The following is a 6,507-nucleotide window of genomic DNA, read 5'->3' on the forward strand; positions in this document are numbered from 1 at the left end:
TCCGAAATACATCCCATCCAGTGCCACTGCTGATTTGTACCATTCAGATAAGCTCGAAATGTGGGTTAGAGCAGTCGTGCCCGTCGTTCTGTCGTAGCCGTGTTTCTGCACTGCTGTGCGGTTGTGTTTTTGTCCACCCATCACAAAACGTCCGAAACTGCGTGGCCACGGCAACAAATAGCTAACTTATACAATTCGCCCCGAGAATTCGTCGCCGGCAGAAGCTCTGTGTGTGTGTGTGTGTGTGTGTGTGTGTGTGTGTGTGTGTGTGTGTGTGTGTGTGTGTGTGTGTGTGTGTGTGTGTGTGTGTGTGTGTGTGTGTGTGTGCAACTCTGATAGAAACCCCGGACATTCACCGTGACGTTCGGTCCCATCTCTGCCCAGCACCAGCCGCCACTATCCACGCATTCGATCAGCGCGATGTCACTCGGGATGCGCATGAACCCGCAAGGCATCATCTGCACCCTTTGCCCCACATTTTACCACATTACACTCGCTTGTATTCTAGCGACGTTCAATATTCATGAGCCAGCAAAGGGAAACTTGCGCGGAAGAAGGCGTGAATAGAGAGAGAGAGAGAGAAAGAGGACGATTCTTCTAACCATCATCCCGTGTGCAGAGACACCGAAGTGTAGCGAAGGTTTCGAAAATAGTGGACAGCAACAAATTGGTATGCTGCTTTTATTCGCGACCACCCGCGGACGTGGAAGACTAGTCGCACAGAACACTACCCTCACTAGTACTGGGCGAAAACGGGACAGAGTGAGCAGGGATAGAGAGTGGAGAAGAAAGAAAAAAGTTAAACCTACATCTTCCAACCCCAACCCTCCCCCCCCCCCCTCTCACCGTACCCTAAATTCGGCGCCTTCTCACTGCGAAGAATGTGAACTTCATTGTCTCTGCACCGAAATTCTTCACAACAACAACGATCATCCTTTCGTGGCTCCATTTGCACACAAAGCTTCCGACTTCCGAGCTTACGGTCCCGCATTGCCGGACCGCCGTCCCGCACGGTAGGGCAGTTCATTTTCTAGCCAAGAATGTCAGGCGCAAAGCAAGAAAAATGCGTCAAAATATGTGCCTGCCCCATGGGTGTGAAATGGAGTCATGAGAATTCATTATTTCTACCGGTAGCACAATAGCCGCGATAGAAGCTGTCGGGCCGGGCGTGGCGTAGTCCAGCTTTATCCTAGCTGTCCCTGGATCGCTTTGCACTTTTTTGTTGGAAAATACGCGCATGGGTCCGAATAATTTGGAGTGGCTTTCGGCTGACTGCGTCCGTTCCTTTTGTGTTGTGCATTCTGTTCATCGAGATGATGATCCAACTAAATATATGCAGGTTCAATAACAATAGAAGTCATTTTTCCTTTCTTTTTTCCTTGCCGGTTTGCTCGTCCTTCTCATTGTAAGCTGCTCAATAAAAACCGACAGGCTTTGGAAGGATCGCCAAATCGCGTTATTATTGATTGGGTAGCATGTTCTCACCTGGTTCCTTTTGGATCTACCTTGATTACCTTGCTGGTAATACGCCTAACCTGAGCGTATCACCTAACTACTGCTGCCGGGTCGGTCGGCACAACCGAACGACCCTTTACTCCTACCTAACTGTTCAGAAATCAAAGCATCCTCATTATTTAAACAAACCTCTCCCGGGCTGCTCGGAAAAGTTGATCGAAAGGATATCCTATCCTATTCTGGTCGGACCCCCTCCTCCCCAAAACCCCAAACACGATCACTGGCAAATTGAACTCGGTCCAACTTTGCTAGACCCTCATTTGTATATATGTGTGCCCGTGCGCACGAGCGTGTGCGTTACCATGCGGTAAGTTCTTTTCCGCTCGTTCGCTCAACATAAACATATTTTAGGTGTTTTTCTTCCTCTGTTGAACCATCAAAACGACCCTCTTCGAGTTGTCAACGTGAGCAACATGGTAGAAAGACGGACCGTTACGATGGGAGGGGTATGTGTATGTGTGAGGATTGAGCCAAGGTCCCAAACGTATACGCACACAGCGAGTGACAATTCGGTGTCAAGCTTCCCACGCCACGCACAAACCGATCGGACAGCAGTGTTTGGTTGGCAAAAAAAAAGATTGCCATCGAACTCCAAGAGCAGCGAGCAGCGAGCATCCTTCTTCTACCATCAACGTCAGGATAACAACGCTCACCCACTTGCCTGTCGATTTGTGCACCGTGTTTGTGTTTGGGTGTCGATGGGTCGATGGGCGTTGGAACGAGCATGTTCTAACCCGATCGGTGCGTGTTTTCCCTTTAACAATGTATGAGGTTTGAGGCTAACGACTCATTTCGTCCTTCCAGCCGATTCCGATCGGATGGGTGGGATAGGATACCGTCCCACCGGCACCGGCCGAAACAGTGCACCGGTACTGAGCGGGAAGGGCGGAAATCCTCGGGGATAAAGTAAAATTTATTAACTTCAGTGTAAGTTTCGAGCGGGAGGTAAAGTTTGGGAGTTTGGGTTTTCCTCGTTATTGCCGGAGTCATCCTCTCTTGCCACGAACGATAAACCGGGGTATTAACCGGGGTTGTGCTGGGTGACGATGTGCCGTGGCGGGTGCAAAAGTTTTACCACTGGAAGAGGGTTCGGTTCCGGTTGCTCTATTATTATTGCTGTTTGTATACGGACCCGGGCCCTCCTCACTAAACGCTATCCTTTCTCGCCTTGTGTCTCTTTGTTTTTCACACACTGCATCTCTGTCTCTCTCTCTCTCTCTCTCTCTCTCTCTCTCTCTCTCTCTCTCTCCTCCTCTCTATCTCTCCACCATACCATCCCTCCCTGCCCTTCCAATCTGCTCCGCTTACAAACAAGCTTTTTCGTTTTGCCTCCTAGCAGGGAAAAAGCTAACCACAGCCCGGTTGGGAGAGATTATGTGAGTCATGTGCTTGTGTGCAGGGCTTCGGCAAGCATACGTATGTGCTTTTCTTTGACGCTGAAACAAACCAAACCCGCACCATCCCGGAACCAGACACGCTGCACGTGGCGAGGGACGAGGAAATGGGCAAACTTGCACCCATTTGTTAATTGATAAACAGCTGAACCCTTGCTAATTGATAAACAGTTTAAACAATAACGATTGTTTACCTGCATGATTTATTTCCCCGTACGCTGGTGCACTGATGGTGTGCGTTACTGTGTTTGCTTTGCATTTCCGAATATGTTCACTTGATATGTTTTGCCCCTTACACGCAGCAATTACTGGCCCGACTTGAAAAGGGCTTCCAGTTTTCAGAGGACATTGATGCTATTTGATTAAGCCGAGGATCGACAACGGAACGCAAATGAGTGAAGGTTCGTTGACATTTGCTTGTTTGTTAAATTGAATGCAGCACTGCGGAGATGTTCATTTGGAAATAGTTTTCCGAATCTGTTTTTTTTTTTTCTTATGGAGTCTCTGGCAGACAGGCGTCCCTCGAGTAACGACCCTCTTTAGTTTAAAACTTTTCAACTTCGGTTATAAACTTTATACTCACAGATATTCGACACACAACTATTTCGACCAACACCTTGCTTTGGAACATTTTTTTCGGTCCCAAATACAGTCGTATCTCGGGGATGACTTAAACAACCAATTTTAAAACTTTTATAAATACAACCCGCATTGTCGCAACAAGTTCTGCGATTATCGTAAAAAGTTCTGCGATTGTCGCAAAATATTCTGCGATAGTCGCAAGAAATTCTGCGATTGTCGCAACAAGTTCTGCGATTGGCGCAAAATATTCTGCAATTATCGCAAAAAGTTCTGCGATTGTCGCAGGAAGTTTTGCGATTGTCGCAACAAGTTCTGCGATTGTCGATTGTCGCAAAAAGTTTTGCGATTGTCGCAAAAAGTTTTGCGATTGTCGCAAAAAGTTTGGCGATTGTCGCAAAAAGTTCTGTGATTGTCACAAGAAGTTCTGCAATTGTCGCAAAAAGTTCGGCGATTGTCGCAAAAAGTTCTGCGATTGTCGCAAAAAGTTCGGCAATTGTCGCAAAAAGTTCTGCGATTATCGCAAAATGTTCTGCGATTGTCGCAAAAAGTTCTGCGATTGTCGCAAAAAGATCTGCGATTGTCGCAGGAAGTTTTGCGATTGTCGCAAGAAGCTCTGCGATTGTTGCAAAAAGTTCTGCGATTATCGGCAGTTTTGGATCTAACGGTAGGCGGACTAGGCGGTCGCTTGGGGCCCCGCCGATTTAGGGGTCCCGTAGATCGCTAGTCTATAGTATGCCGTATGGTCAGAGTACTAGCGACAAGTGCTCCCGGAAGGATCGACGTTGGGGTCCGAGGCTGATGAATCATTTGCAACCCCCCCCCCCCCCTTCCCCTGCCAGCACATTTTTTTGAGCCTGTGACTGATGATCGTAGCGTGATTCACCTGTCAAATAGTTCATTTCGCTGTATATTTCACCTCATGTAGCCGCGCGGTTAGAGATTTTCGAAATTTTATTTTGGTTGAATTTGAACTCGTTATGACATGATTTCAACGTCCAATAGCATTAATTCAAAATGAAATATTATATGTTTAATATTTAATATTTAAGCCCTTCAATTGGATGATTTGAACACATGATAACTTTATTAAACAAACAATATTAATTGAATTGCAGTACAAAACGACTAAAAATAAATCTACTCACTGCTTGGCTGATTTTCCTAGTCAGTAGATTTTTCAAATAAATTGAAATAACATTAAACATAAATTTTATATTTCTTTCTTTATCCATGATACGTAACAATGCAACGGTGCTTCAATCGTAAATATTGCATTATACCAAATGATTGAAAATCAACGATGTAATCCATCCGGCAGCAGACAATTTGCTACCGTCTGAAATGGAATCGTCGGGAAATAGATATTAGAAGCAGAGAAGTTTCACATAGAAATGCAAATCACTGCAGCCGTGTGCTCTTTCGTTCTCTCTGTCTATCTCTCCTGCTTCGTCGTCGTTCTGCATCTAAATGGGGATTTCCACTGCAGTAATCGGTCGCAACTGATCACGGTGCAGAAGTAATCTGAACGGGTAGTTTTTTTCTGGTACCATTTTCCTCGACGATTGAATCGCACGCAACCGAGCTCGATTTGATCTTTCCTCTTTGTCGTGTTTTTTTCTCATGATGGCCAGATCTACTAAACCTCAGGGAAAACTTTGAAGCTAGATAGCTGACTGAAGCAAGAAACTTTCGGAATGAGATTCCACTCATAAATTTGCCTTCTGCAGCATGTTGGATCTGCATAACATGGCACAACAACAAAGCAGCAAGCATCGAAACATCCAATTTCCGACTGTGGCACTTACTTAGATCTTACCATTGTTGTAGTGCTGTGTCGTACAATTTGAATATTTCTTGATTTTGTCCTTATAATTTTGTTTGGTTTTGTGAGAAATGGAGAGGTTTTTTATGCTGAACAATTGCAGAATAAATACAATAACGAAAAAATAGTAATTAAAACGTCATCGAAAAACTATTTCTAATTCATCATTGACCGTAGTTACGGATAGATATGAAAATTGAATAGTTTTACAAATTTAACCATAAAGTTAAATTTTCACTGGTTGAACAAACTTCAAAAAAGCTCATCATATGTTTTACTTACTTGCACCATGCAGTCGACTGGACTAATCTGGATTAAGCCATACAGATACATAGTTGATACATCGTAGTCCACTTTAATTTCTAATCTTATTCACTGTGTGTTTTTGTGCTTAACAATGGTTTATTTTTCGATAGTCCAACGTGTGATGATTCAACGTGTTATTTGCAACGTCTACGATCTCTTTTGTTAAAAGGCCCAAGTCCTTCTTTTTTGCTTTACGACCGACACGGTCATGCGCGTCTATATAGGTTTTTGATACTTAGTACGTTCTACGTAGCTGGATAGCAAATGAGCACTGTGCTTAATATCTCTGTGAAAAGACCATTAGCAGATAGGGATTTGTTTCTCGTTTGAGATATTTTAATGTCGACTGTTCTGTTCTTCTGCTTCCAAGTCGATTTTTATCATTGATTAAAATAATGATATTAATTTGATCTTGCACTACTAAAAATTTACATTCAAAGCAGCAGACAAAAGTCTTGAATTTGCTTACCCTAATTTTACAAATTGTTATATTCAAGAGCACCAAAGGAAACCGTATCCTCTACAAATATGTACAATTAATAAACTTTGCCGGGAATTATGTACTAATATAAAGTAGAACTGTTGCAGCGGTTCCGCTGTCGATAACATGCCTGTCGTTAGTTTAAGTTTCGTATAGACCGGCTCTCCGAAGCATGGACTAAATATTCGTCTGCCCAGTATTACATCATGGGTTCAAGCCCCGAACGGACCATGCCCCCATATGCAGGACTAACTATCTTTGTTGTTGTGCCAAAGAAGAAGAAGTATTCAATGAGTGTCGAAAACCTGTACAGGCAAATGTTGACCAACTAAAGTGCTGCTTTTGCAACATAAGAAAGAGAAGTCATACAAATTGAAGTAATCAAATAACTATGTATATGAACCCTT

This window comes from Anopheles merus, chromosome 2L (assembly GCF_017562075.2).
Source record: "Anopheles merus strain MAF chromosome 2L, AmerM5.1, whole genome shotgun sequence".
Taxonomy (NCBI): domain Eukaryota; kingdom Metazoa; phylum Arthropoda; class Insecta; order Diptera; family Culicidae; genus Anopheles; species Anopheles merus.